Consider the following 14,183-nt stretch of genomic DNA (forward strand, 5'->3'; position numbering starts at 1 on the left):
GTATATGAAAAAAGGATGATTTTTTATCATAACGATAAAAATATTAATCAAGCATTTGAAAAAATGTTGAATAAGTATTTTTAAAATAGCGATCAAACATTTGAAAAATGTTAAATATGTATAGAAAAAATGTTGACCCTGTTTTATGAAATGATGAAATATTTTGATCATGTATATAAAAATGGTAATAAAGCATTTGAAAAACAATTGAACAATTATTTGTAAAATATTGATCAAGCATTTGACAAATGTTAAAATGTTTATATAAAAAATATTGACACTAAAATATGTTTTAAATTATAATGTAAAAGTGTTAAATGTATATTATATAAATGTAGATGACATATAAAAAATGTAGAATGAAAACAAACAGAAAAAAGAAAACCAAAAAATGAAAACTGAAAAATAAACAAAATAAACCAAAGAAAAAAGAAACAAATGCAAAAAGAGTGCAGAAAATGGAGAAGAAAAAGAAAACAAAGAAAACAAAGACGGAAAAAAGGAAAATAAACGGCTCGATTCACTTCAAGTAGGGCGCGCCCTTGTACTTAAAATGAACTTTAGGATGGCAAGGTGGCTAATAGCACCGGCTGTCTTTGCAACGACCAGGGATCGATCCCTCATGCTCCCCTTTTCCTTCTATTTTTATTTAACAGTGAGAGAAAATGGGCCGGCCCAGTAACGACCAAGACCGCGAGCTATTTCCTGACTACTGAAAAATTCAAGTAGTTCTGAAATAAAAATAAAAAAGAAATTATCTTCCTTCCAATTTTGTTTGCACAAACGACAATCGTTTTTTCTCTCGATTTTGCCGAGTCATTACACTGATTCAATAAATGATTATCAAGTGGTTCTTATTCGAAGAACCCTTGCCTTTTGTTTAGCTTAAGACTAAATCATCGTGGCTCTAGTATGAATCTAAGGTTTTAATTGAACTGATTCATAGGATCTCAACAAGATAATTTCTATATTACACATAAAAAAGAAATCCTTTGTAGGGAAGAGAAAAGTCAAGAAGTCTCTAATGACCAACATAAGGGAAAGGAAGAAAGAAAGACGCTCCAATTTCTTGTATGGATTCTTCAATACTTACTATTGTAGAATATTTGTGAGGCATGCTCTACATATTAATAGAATCTATAGTATTCATATAGAATAAGAATAAAAATCAAGACAATAAACTGCAAATTCTTTCTTTCTGTTCCATTCTTACGTTTCCATATTAAAGTGTGGTTTTCTTACTTAAATTTAATAATATTAATCTAATATGCCCGTTGGTGTTTCAAAAGTATCTTACCGGATTTTTGGAGATGAAGAAGCGACTTGGGTTGAGATTTTTCCCTCTTCCTCTATCCCTATCCTCTAGGTACATCGTTTGCATCAATAGAGAATCGTTTCCTTTGTATGAATCTATATTATTCCATTCTAATTTCTTCCCGAAACTTCCCAAAAAAAAATCCAAAATTGGATCCAAAATTGACGAGTTAATGTGAGCTTATCCATGCAGTTAGGCACTCTTCAAATGGGAATCCATTTTTTAACTGGCTTTCATGCTTTGGTGAGTCGTCCATTAAGTCAATCCAAAAGAAAAGGAGGTTCATGGCCAAAGGAAAATATGTTAGAATCATAGCTATTTTGGAATGCATCTGTTGTGTTTGAAAAGGTGCCAATGAGGAATCGACGGGGATTTCTAGACATAGTACTCAAAAGAATCGCCACCTCTTTGGGCTTCTATTGAATCGAAAAATTGGATTGTACATCTTTCATCTTTTTGATTTTGATATCGATTTTGATACATATAAGGTGTCCTACGGATAATGCAAATCGAAGCTATTTGATGTCTCACTCGGGCCTATATGACCAATCGATCGAAATACTCCAAGATTCCACCTTTGGCATATATTCCCTATATCACATTAGATAGATATCATATTCATGGAATATGATTCACTTTCAAGATGCCTTGATGGTGAAACGGTAGACACGCGAGACTCAAAATCTCGTGCTTAAGAGCGTGGAGGTTCGAGTCCTCTTCAAGGCATAATATGGAGAATTCTCATTCAATGAGCATTCCCCATAGAAGTATTCCGAAAATCTGGGCCTAGCACTCTCCTCTATCTTCTGAGGTCCTTAACCATCTCCCTGAGAAAAGTAGACAGTAAAAGTCAAAATAGACTAAATATATAGCCTGAACGATCCTAAAAATTCATTACCTTTGCGAGCAAGATCGTGCCCTTCGTTACGAGCTTGTACACAGGCTTGTAGAGCCACTCGATTAGCTGCTGCACCAGGTGCATTTACCCAAGGATGTCCTAAAATTCCTCTACCAAATTGTACCCCAAAGGTTTTGGTCATAGCTGGCATATGCCAAACATGAATAAATATCCCATTTTAAAAATCAAAACAATCGGGACATTTCGGAGATTGGATGCAGTTACTAATTCCCGCGGGAGCTATTTCTCGCTTTATGCTATTGCGCTCGCCCAGGGAAAATGCGACGCGCACGCAACTAGGCCAGCCCACTCGTGAATGCTAAAAAAAAATAATAAGTGAAGAAAACGGGGAGCTCACACGGGACCGGATCCCGGTCTCCCTGACAGTAAGCTGTTGTGCTGGCCAACGAACTAGCGTCCAAATTGTTACAAACTACTAGGGCACGAACTACTTGAGGTAAAATGAGCCGGATTTCCAATAGTTTTTCCGGCTTATCAGTTTTTTCTTTTTTTGCTTCATTTTTGTTCGGTTTTCTTCGTTTTTTTCACCATTTTTTGTTCGGTTTTATTTTTTCTTCTCACTTTTTTGTTTGGTTTTATTTTTTCTTTTTTTTTCTTATGTTTGTTTTCATTTTCACTCTATATTTTTGTATATGCCAAAAACATTTTTTAATAAATGATCAACATTTTTTGTGTACACAATCGACATTGTCTGAATGCTTATTCAATATTTTTCAAATATTTGTTCGGCATTTTAATACTTATTCAGCATTTTCAAATACTTGTTAAACAATTTTCAAATACTCTTTCAACATTTTTCAATACTTAGACAACATTTTCTCAAATACTCGTTCAACATTTTTAAAACTTATTCAATATTTTGAAATATTTGTTCAATATTTTTCATATACTCGTTCCACATTTCTAATACTTATTCAATATTTTTCAAATACTTTTTCAACATTTTTAATACTTATTCAATATTTTTAAATACTTGTTCCACATTTTTGAAATTCTGGTTCAACATTTTTTAATACTTATTCAATGTTTTTCAAATACTTGCTCAACATCTTTCAAATGTGTTTTTGATAAGTACAAAAATAAATAAATAAACGACAACAGAATAAAACAGGCCGTGGCCTCCCGCGCGGCTGGGTCGGCCCAACTGGGGATCCCTCTGACACGAGAGCTCCCCCTCGTCTCGCTTAAGGCGAGAAATAGGGGTGCCCGACTTTTCCGACAGCCGCACCCAAGAGGCTCGATGGCTAGTTTTCGGAAGCACCTAGTTGACGAGCGCTCCTTCGGGAACATCGCAAAAATCACTTGCGGGTGGGTTGAGAGCGCACCACGCTCTCTGCCGCCGCTACTTGTCGCGCTCTTGGCGCTTCCTCCAATTTTTTTTATTTTTCACACACATTTTTTGCCTTTTAACTGGTTTTTTCGACTTTTTGGTTTTCCACTAGTCTCTCTTTAGCTTTTGGACCAAAAAAAAGATTTCGAAAAAAAAATTCACGCGAAAAAAGCGCGTTTTTTTCTTCCTCGAGAGGCACGGTTTTACTTTCGCCCGGGAACGAAAAAAACGTGTTTTCTATTTATTTTTTCCTTCAGCAAGAGGCACGGTGTGCTTTCGCGAGCCTCTCGAAAACGTAAAAAAATTGTGTTTCTGTTTTTTCTTTTGCGAGAGACACGGTTTTGCTTTCACAAGAGGAACGGTTGTGCTTTCGCGAGAGGCACGACCGTATCTCTCGGAAATGAAAAAAATGTGTTCTGTTTTTTTACAAGAGGCATGGTTTTGCTTGTGCTAGAGGCACGGTTGTGCTTTCGCGAGAGGCACGATGTGCCTCTCAGAAACAAAAAAAAATGCATTTTCTCTTCTTCTTTTCTCTTCCGCGAGAGGCACGGTTTTGCTCGTGCGAAAGGCACGGCCGTGCCTCTTTCGGAAAGGAAAAAACCATGCTCTTGGTTTGGTTTTATTTTCGTTTTTTGTGAAAAAAGAGTTCGTCAAACCTATCAACATGGGATCTAGTTTGAAGATCTTGACGCGAGGAATCCAATGATGAAAACGGTTTGAGATTTAGACACACGATTTGAAAGATAAAACATTTTGAATTAATGGATCTACAAAAAAAGGAAAAACTTTCAGATTGCGACAAGTGACGCACATGCAACGCGTCACTTGTCATAACCTGAGAAGGTGGGAGTAATCTTTACAGGGAGTACTTCTCAGTTAGTGATTTTGCTTGTTTTCTCAACTAACACAGCACCATCCACCTGAAGTTGCCCGATATAAGCCTTATTTAGAGCGGCCCAATGTCAGGTACGTTATTTCTTTCCTTTTTATCATTTATTTATTTACTCTTTACTAGTAAATGTGTCCGTGCAAGAACACTCAGATATGCATGAGTAATATAGTCAAGTGATGCTATGAAGATTCTTCTTTGCGGGTACTTTCTCATTACCCAATTAAACCTAGGCACATTGTCTGACTTTAACTCTCTTGCCACATAAGTACCAACTTAAACCTACTTTAATGCTACAATAACAAAATAGCGAACTATTCATAAAATATTCTTTCATTTCTACTTTCTTATGTAAACATCCTAATTACTTGCAAAAAAAATGATCAATCACTATATGTACCATAAAAGAATTACTGAACTCCTTACACTTGTATGTGAGTAAAAAATTGGAACCCCAATAATTATCCAATTCAATGGTCAAGGAGCATAATTTAGCTTAATGGTTTTAATACAGATCAAATATCAGTTGCTATTCAAACATCAAATTTTCCGAGGATTCATATAATAAACTTTGGGAATCAATTCATTACACCGAATATGCATTGCCTATGTACCATTTCAGATGTTAGACACGAACATTTGTATCACGCCAATACACACAAACTACATATACATTGCACTGTTCCTACTAATTAAACACTGATTCATTCAAACATCATAGAATATATGATGCTACAGTAACGTGCTGACGGTGTCTTGGACTAGGGGAGTAGGGGTACCAACCTAGGTGGCCCATAGTCCATGGTCCAAGCTTACATCCCACCGATCTCATAGAGAAGGACGGGGGAAACCGGACCTGGTGGATGGGCACTCCCAGAGCCGTCATCGGGATGCCCGGGGCCGAGGTCGCCAGCTGCAGCTGTTGCTGCTTTGGCGCCATAGTTGGGGCGAAGGGAGTCAAGGAGGTCGCCGGGGGTGGCGGCTGCCATGGCGACTGCGGCGGCGCCATGGTGGTGGCAAAGGGAACGAGTGGTGGCGGTCCATAGGGCCCCGAGAGGAAGGTGCGGATGCCCGCAACCGCCTGGCTGAGATCCCGGAGTGCCGCCGTCATCTCCTCTGGGGTGAAGATGACGGGGGTGGCGATCGGCGGCGTCCAGGAGGCGGAGGACATCGGCCCGACAAGGACGGCGCGCCAGCCGTGGTGGTCGCCGACGGCATGGTGGTGGTCGACAGCGGGAGGGTGGCGGTGGACGGAGGGGTGGACATGGTCGATCCGGAGTCAGCTGATACCAGATTGATAGGAACCAGGTTCCTACCCGGGCATGCCCTTAGGTTGTAGGGATGGAAGGGGAGTTGGCGAGGCGAGGGGCGTGAGCGGTGGCGTTGTGGCGCCGTGATCGCGCAAGGGAGAGGGAGGCGCAGGGGCGGCTAGGGTTTAGGGTTCTCGGCTCCTGAAGGGAGCCGAGCAAAAAAGTTGACTTATTGCTTAATTCCAAAACGAGTCCTTACAAGTGTTTATATAATCCTCCTATGTGCTAATAAAAATGACGATAAGTTGGGACAAGCCCCCTAACTGGCCGCGCCATTGGGCCTCCTCTGGCTATAGTGAACGCCGGTCATAACATAACCATAGATGAGGATTATTTGACAGAGATACAAGCTAATGGGGGCATAAACCCTAAAAGTCGCACGAGAGCACCTCCTGAATCTGTAGAGCCTAGACTGATATGTGCGGACAGAAAAGTGTTGCAATCTGGACCTGCAATGGAAGGGTTGTTGGGGAACACGGTAATTTCAAAAAAAAATCCTACGATCACGCAAGATCTATCACTAGGTGATGCATAGGAACGAGAGGGGAGGGTGTTGTCTATGTACCCTCGTAGACCGAAAGCGGAAGCGTTATGACAACGCGGTTGATGTAGTCGTACGTCTTCACGATCCCCGATCTTAGCACCGAAGGTATGGCACCTCCGTGATCTGCACACGTTCAACTCGGTGACGTCCCGCGAACTCTAGATCGAGCTGAGGTCGAGGGAGAGTTTCGTCAGCATGACGGCATGGTACGGTGATGAAGTTACCAGCGCAGGGCTTCACCTAAGCACTACGGCGATATGACCGAGGTGTGTAACTGTGGAGGGGAGCACCGCACACGGCTAAACAATCAACTTGTGTGTCTATGGGGTGCCCCCTCCCCCGTATATAAAGGAGTGGAGGAGGGGAAGGGTCGGCCCTCTCATGGCGCGCCCAAGGGGGGAGTCCTACTCCCAGTGGGAGTAGCATTCCCCTTTCCCTAGTTGGAGTAGGAGAGGAAGGAAGGGGGAGAGAGAGGGAAGGAAAGGGGCGGCCCACCCAATTCGAGTTGGGCTTGGGGGGGCGCTCCCTCCACCTGGCCGCCTCCTCCTCTCTCCCACTAAGGCCCAATAAGGCCCATACACTCCCCGGGGGGTTCCGGTAACCCCCGGTACTCCGGTTTTATCCGAAACTTCTTCGGAACACTTCTGGTGTCCGAATATAGTCGTCCAATATATCAATCTTTATGTCTCGACCATTTCGAGACTCCTCGTCATGTCCGTGATCACATCAAGGACTCCAAGCAATCTTCAGTACATCAAAACACATAAACTCATAATACCAATCGTCATCGAACGTTAAGCGTGCGGACCCTACGGGTTCGAGAACTATGTAGACATGACCGAGACACGTCTCCGGTCAATAACCAATAGCGGAACCTGGATGCTCATATTGGTTCCTACATATTCTACAAAGATCTTTATTAGTCAAACCACATAACAACATACGTTGTTCCCTTTGCCATCGGTACGTTACTTGTCCGAGATTTGATCGTCGGTATCTCAATACCTAGTTCAATCTCGTTACCGGCAAATCTCTTTACTCATTCCGTAATACTTCATCCTACAACTAACTCATTAGTCACAATGCTTGCAAGGCTTATAGTGATGAGTATTACCGAGAGGGCCCAAAGATACCTCTCCGAAACACGGAGTGACAAATCCTAATCTCGATCTATGCCAACCCAACAAACACCTTGGAAGACACATGTAGATCACCTTTATAATCACCTATTTACGTTGTGACGTTTGGTATCACACAAAGTGTTCCTCCGGTATTCGGGAGTTGCATAATCTCATAGTCTAAGAAACTTGTATAAGTCATGAAGAAAGGAGTAGCAATGAAACTGACACGATCATAATGCTAAGCTAACGGATGGGTCATGTCCATCACATCATTCTCCTAATGATGTGATCCCCTTCATCAAATGACAACACATGTCTATGGTTAGGAAACATAACCATCTTTGATTAACGAGCTAGTCAAGTAGAGGCATACTAGGGACTATAGGTTTTGTCTATGTATTCACACATGTACTAAGTTTCCAGTTAATACAATTCTAGCATGAATAATAAACATTTATCATGAATTAAGGAAATAAATAATAACTTTATTATTGCCTCTAGGACATATTTCCTTCAGTCTCCCACTTGCACTAGAGTCAATAATCTAGATTACATAGTAATGATTCTAACACCCATGGAGCTTTGGTGCTGATCATGTTTTGCTCGTGGAAGAGGCTTAGTCAACGGGCCTACAACATTCAGATCCGTGTGTATCTTGCAAATCTCTATGTCCCCTTCCGACACTTGTTGACGGATGGAATTGAAGAGTCTCTTGATGTGCTTGGTTTTATTGTGAAATCTGGATTCCTTTGCCAAGGCAATTGCACCAGTATTGTCACAAAAGATTTTCATTGGACCCGATGCACTAGGTATGACACCTAGATGGGATATGAACTCCTTCATCCAAACTCCTTCATTTGCTGCTTCCGAAGCAGCAATGTACTTCACTTCACACATAGATCCCGCCATGACGCTCTGCTTGGAACTGCACCAACTGACAGCTCCTCCATTCAACAAAAATACGTATCCGGTTTTTGACTTAGATTCATCCGGATCAGCGTTAAAGCTTGCATCGACGTAACCGTTTACGATGAGCTCTTTTTCACCTCCATAAATGAGAAACATATCCTTAGTACTTTTCAGGTATTTCAGGATGTTCTTGACCGCTGTCCAGTGCTCCACTCCGGGATTACTTTGGTACCTCCCTACTATGCTTATAGCAAGACATACATCAGGTCTGGTACACAGCATTGCATACATGATAGAACCTATGGCTGAAGCATAGGGAATGATTTTCATTTTCTATCTATCTTCTGCAGTGGTCGGGCATTGAGTCTGACTCAATTTCACATCTTGTAATACATGCAAGAACCCTTTCTTTGACTGATCCATTTTGAACTTCTTGAGAACTTTATCAAGGTATGTGCTTTGTGAAAGTCCAATTAAGCATCTTGATCTATCTCCACATATCTTGATGCCCAATATGTAAGAAGCTTCTCCGAGGTCTTTCATAGAAAAACTCTTATTCAGGTATCCCTTTATGCTATCCAGAAATTCTACCTCATTTCCAATCAACAATATGTCGCCTACACATAAGATTAGAAATGCTACAGAGCTCCCACTCACTTTCTTGTAAATACATGCTTCTCCAAAAGTCTGTATAAAACCATATGCTTTGATCACACTATCAAAGCGTTTATTCCAACTCCGAGAGGCTTGCACCAGTCCATAAATGGATCGTTGGAGCTTGCACAATTTGTTCGCACCCTTTGGATCGACAAAACCTTCCGGTTGCATCATATATAACTCTTTTTCCAAAAATCCATTCAGGAATGCAGTTTTAACATCCATTTGCCAAATTTCATAATCATAAAATGCAGCAATTGCTAACATGATTCGGACAGACTTAAGCATCGCTACGGGTGAGAAAGTCTCATCGTAGTCAACTCCTTGAACTTGTCGAAAACCTTTTGCAACAAGTCGAGCTTTATAAACAATAACATTATCGACCGCGTCGATCTTCTTCTTAAAGATCATTTATTTTCTATGGCTTGCCTATCATCGGGCAAGTCTCCCAAAGTCCACACTTTGTTCTCATACATGGATCCCATCTCAGATTTCGTGGCCTCAGGCCATTTCGCAGAATCTGGGCTCATCATCGCTTCCTCATAGTTCGTAGGTTCATCATGGTCTAGTAACATGACTTCCAGAACAGGATTACCGTACCACTCTTGTGCGGATCTTACTCTAGAAGACCTACGAGGTTCGGTAGTAACTTGATCTGAAGCTTCATGATCATCATCATTAGCTTCCTCACTAATTGGTGTAGGAATCACTGGAACTGATTTCTGTGATGAACTACTTTCCAATAAGGGAGAAGGTACATTTACCTCATCAAGTTCTACTTTCCTCCCACTCACTTCTTTCGAGAGAAACTCCTTCTCTAGAAAGGATCCATTCTTAGCAACAAAGTTTTTGCCTTCGGATCTGTGATAGAAGGTGTACCCAAGAGTTTCCTTTGGGAATCCTATGAAGACGTACTTCTCCGATTTGGGTTCGAGCTTATCAGGTTGAAGCTTTTTCACATAAGCATTGCAGTCCCAAACTTTAAGAAATGACAACTTTGGTTTCTTGCCAAACCACAGTTCATAAGGCGTCGTCTCAACGGATTTTGATGGTGCCCTATTTAAAGTGAATGCAACCGTCTCTAAAGCATAACCCCAAAATGATAGCGGTAAATTAGTAAGAGACATCATAGATCACACCATATCTAATAAAGTACGGTTACGACGTTCGGACACACCATTTCGCTGTGGTGTTCTAGGTGGCATTAATTATGAAACTATCCCATGTTGTTTCAAATGAAGACCAAACTCGTAACTCAAATATTCTCCTCCACTATCAGATGTAGAAACTTTATTTTCTTGTTACGATGATTTTCCACTTCACTCTGAAATTATTTGAACTTTTTTAATGTTTCATACTTATGCTTCATTAAGTAGATATAACCATATCTGCTTAAATCATCTGTGAAGGTAAGAAAATAATGATACCCACCACGAGCATCAATACTCATTGGACCGCATACATCGGTATGTATTATTTTCAACAACTCAGTAGCTCGTTCCATTGTTACGAAGAACGGAATTATAGTCATCTTGCCATTGTTCAGATTTGTGGGAAATGGTTCCATTCGTGGTAAATGTTTCTTCATGCGCTTTATACCGATATGACCCAAACAGCAGTGCCACAAATAAGTTGCACTATCATTATTAATCTTCAACCTTTTGGCTTCAACACTATGAATATGTGTATCACTACTATCGAGATTCAACAAAAATAGACCACTCAGCAGGGGTGCATGACCATAAAAGATATTACTCATGTAAATAGAACAACCATTATTCTGTGATTTAAATGAATAATCATCTCGCATTAAACAAGATCCAGATATAGTGTTCATGCTCAACGCTGGCACCAAATAACAATTATTCAGGTCTAAAACTAATCCCGATGGTAGATATAGAGGTAGCGTGCCGACCGCGATCACATCGACTTTGGAACCATTTCCCACGCGCATCGTCACCTCGTCCTTAGCCAATCTTCGCTTAATCCATAGCCCTTGTTTCGAGTTGCAAATATGAGCAACAGAACCAGTATCGAATACTCAGGTGCTACTGCGAGTATTAGTTAACTACACATCAATAACATGTATATCAAATATACCTTTCACTTCGCCATCCTTCTTATCTGCCAAATACTTGGGGCAGTTCCGCTTCCAGTGACCAGTCCCTTTGCAGTAGAAGCACTCAGTTTCAGGCTTAGGTCCAGGCTTGGGTTTCTTCTCTTGAGCAGCAACCATTTTGCCGTTCTTCTTGAAGTTCCCTTTCTTCCCTTTGCCCTTTTTCTTGAAACTAGTGGTCTTATTGACCATCAACACTTGATGATCCTTTTTGATTTCTACCTATGCGGCCTTTAGCATCGCGAAGAGCCCGGGAATAGTCTTGTTCATCCCTTGCATATTATAGTTCATCATGAAGACTTTATAGCTTGGTGGCAGTGATTGAAGAACTCTGTTAATGACACAATCAACTGGAAGATCAACTCCCAGTTGAGTCAAGTGATTATGATACCCACACATTTTGAGTATGTGTTCACTGATAGAACTATTCTCCTCCATTTTGCAGCTGTAGAACTTGTTGGAGACTTCATATCTCTCAACTCGGGCATTTGCTTGAAATATTAACTTCAACTCCTGGAACATCTCATATGCTCCATGACATTCAAAACGTCTTTGAAGTCCCGATTCTAAGCCGTAAAGCATGGCACACTGAACTATCGAGTAGTCATCAGCTTTGCTCTGGTAGACGTTCTTATCATCATCAGTAGCATCTGCAGCAGGCCTGGCACCCAACGGTGCTTCCAGGATGTAATTCTTCTGTGCAGCAATGAGGATAATCCTCAAGTTACGAACCCAGTCTGTGTAGTTGCTGCCATCATCTTTCAACTTAGCTTTCTCTAGGAACACATTAAAATTCAAAGGAATGGTAGCACGGGCCATTGATCTACAATAACATAGACATGCAAAATACTATCAGATACTAAGTTCAGAATAAATTAAAGTTCAATTAATCATATTACTTAAGAACTCCCACTTAGATAGACATCGCTCTAATCATCTAAGTGATCACGTGATCCAAATCAACTAAACCATGTCCGATCATCACAAGAGATGGAGTGGTTTTCAATGGTGAACATCACTATTTTGATCATATCTACTATATGATTCACGCTCGACCTTCGGTATCAGTGTTCCGAGGCCATATATGCATATGCTAGGCTCGTCAAGTTTAACCCGAGTATTCTGTGTGTGCAAAACTGGCTTGCACCCGTTATATGTGAACGTAGAGCTTATCACACCCGATCATCACGTGGTGTCTCCGCACGACAAACTGTAGCAACGGTGCATACTCAGGAAGAACACTTGTATCTTGAAATTTAGTAAGGGATCATCTTATAATGCTACCGACATTCTAAGCAAAATAAGATGCATAAAGGATAAACATCACATGCAATCAAAATATGTGACATGATATGGCCATCATTATCTTGTGCTCATGATCTCCATCACCGAAGCATCGTCATGATCTCCAACGTCACCGGTGTGACACCTTGATCTCCATCGTAGCATCATTGTTGTCTTGCCAACTATTGTTACTACGACTATTGCTACCGCTTAGTGATAAAGTAAAACAATTACATGGCGATTGCATTGCATACAATAAAGCGACAACCATATGGCTCCTGCTAGTTGCCGATAAATTTGTTACAAAACATGATCATCTCATACAACAATTTATATCACATCATGCCTTGACCATATCACATCACAACAAGCTCTGCAAAAACAAGTTAGACATCCTCTACTTTGTTGTTGCAAGTTTTACGTGGCTGCTACGGGCTTTTAGCAAGAATCGTTCTTACCTACGCATCAAAACCACAACGATAGTTTGTCAAGTTGGTGCTGTTTTAACCTTCGCAAGGACCGGGCGTAGCCACACTCGGTTCAACTAAAGTTGGAGAAACTGACACCCGCAAGCCACCTGTGTGCAAAGCGCATTGGTAGAACTAGTCTCGCGTAAGCGTACGCGTAATGTCGGTCCGGGGCGCTTCATCCAACAATACCGCCAAACCAAAGTATGACATGCTGGTAAGCAGTATGACTTATATCGCCCACAACTCACTTGTGTTCTTTTAACCTTCAACAAGGACTGGGCATAGCCACACTCAATTCAACTAAAGTTGGAGAAACAGACACTCACCAGCCACCTATGTGCAAAGCACGTCGGTAGAAAGAGTCTCGCGTAAGCATACGCGTAATGTCGGTCTGAGCCACTTCATCCAACAATACCGACGAATCAAAGTATGACATGCTGGTAAGCAGTATGACTATTATCGCCCACAACTCTTTGTGTTCTACTCGTGCATATAACATCTACGCATAGACCTGGCTCGGATGCCACTGTTGGGGAACGCAATAATTTCAAAAAAAAATCCTACGATCACGCAAGATCTATCACTAGGTGATGCATAGCAACGAGTGGGGAGAGTGTTGTCTACGTACCCTTGTAGACCGAGAGCGGAAGCGTTATGACAACACGGTTGATGTAGTCGTACGTCTTCACGATCCGACCGATCCTAGCACCGAAGGTACGGCACCTCCGTGATCTGCACACGTTCAGCTCAGTGACGTCTCGTGAACTCTAGATCCAGCTGAGGTCGAGGGAGAGTTTTGTCAGCACGACGGCGTGGTGACGGTGATGATGCAGTTACCGGCGCAGGGCTTCGCTTAAGCACTACGACGATATGACCGAGGTGTGTAACTGTGGAGGGGGGCACCGCACACGGCTAAACAATCAACTTGTGTGTCTATGGGGTGCCCCCCTCCCCCGTATATAAAGGAGTGGAGGAGGGGGAGGGTCGGCCCTCTCATGGCGCGCCCAAGGGGGGAGTCCTACTTCTAGTGGGAGTAGGATTCCCCTTTCCCTAGTTGGAGTAGGAGAGGAAGGAAGGGGGGAGAGAGGGAAGGAAAGGGGGGGCGCCCCCCCCCCCCCAGCCCACCCAATTCGGATTGGGCTTGGGGGGGAGCGCCCTCCACCTGGACGCCTCCTCCTCTCTCCCACTAAGGCCCAATAAGGCCCATACACTCCTCGGGGGGTTCCGGTAACCCCCGGCACTCCGGTTTTATCCAAAACTTCTCCGGAACACTTTCGATGTCCGAATATAGTCATCCAATATATCAATCTTTATGTCTC

General features: G+C 41.9%; 1 non-coding gene across 1 annotated transcript; it reads left to right on the forward strand.

Annotated features, from left to right (window-relative positions):
• Positions 1-1,960: 1,960 nt before the first annotated feature.
• Positions 1,961-2,041, forward strand: TRNAL-CAA (transfer RNA leucine (anticodon CAA)). Its single transcript has one exon. It is a non-coding gene; the product is annotated as a tRNA-Leu (tRNA).
• The last annotated feature ends 12,142 nt before the right edge of the window (positions 2,042-14,183 follow it).

The sequence above is a fragment of the Triticum aestivum genome, chromosome 2B (genome assembly GCF_018294505.1).
Source record: "Triticum aestivum cultivar Chinese Spring chromosome 2B, IWGSC CS RefSeq v2.1, whole genome shotgun sequence".
NCBI classification, from domain to species: domain Eukaryota; kingdom Viridiplantae; phylum Streptophyta; class Magnoliopsida; order Poales; family Poaceae; genus Triticum; species Triticum aestivum.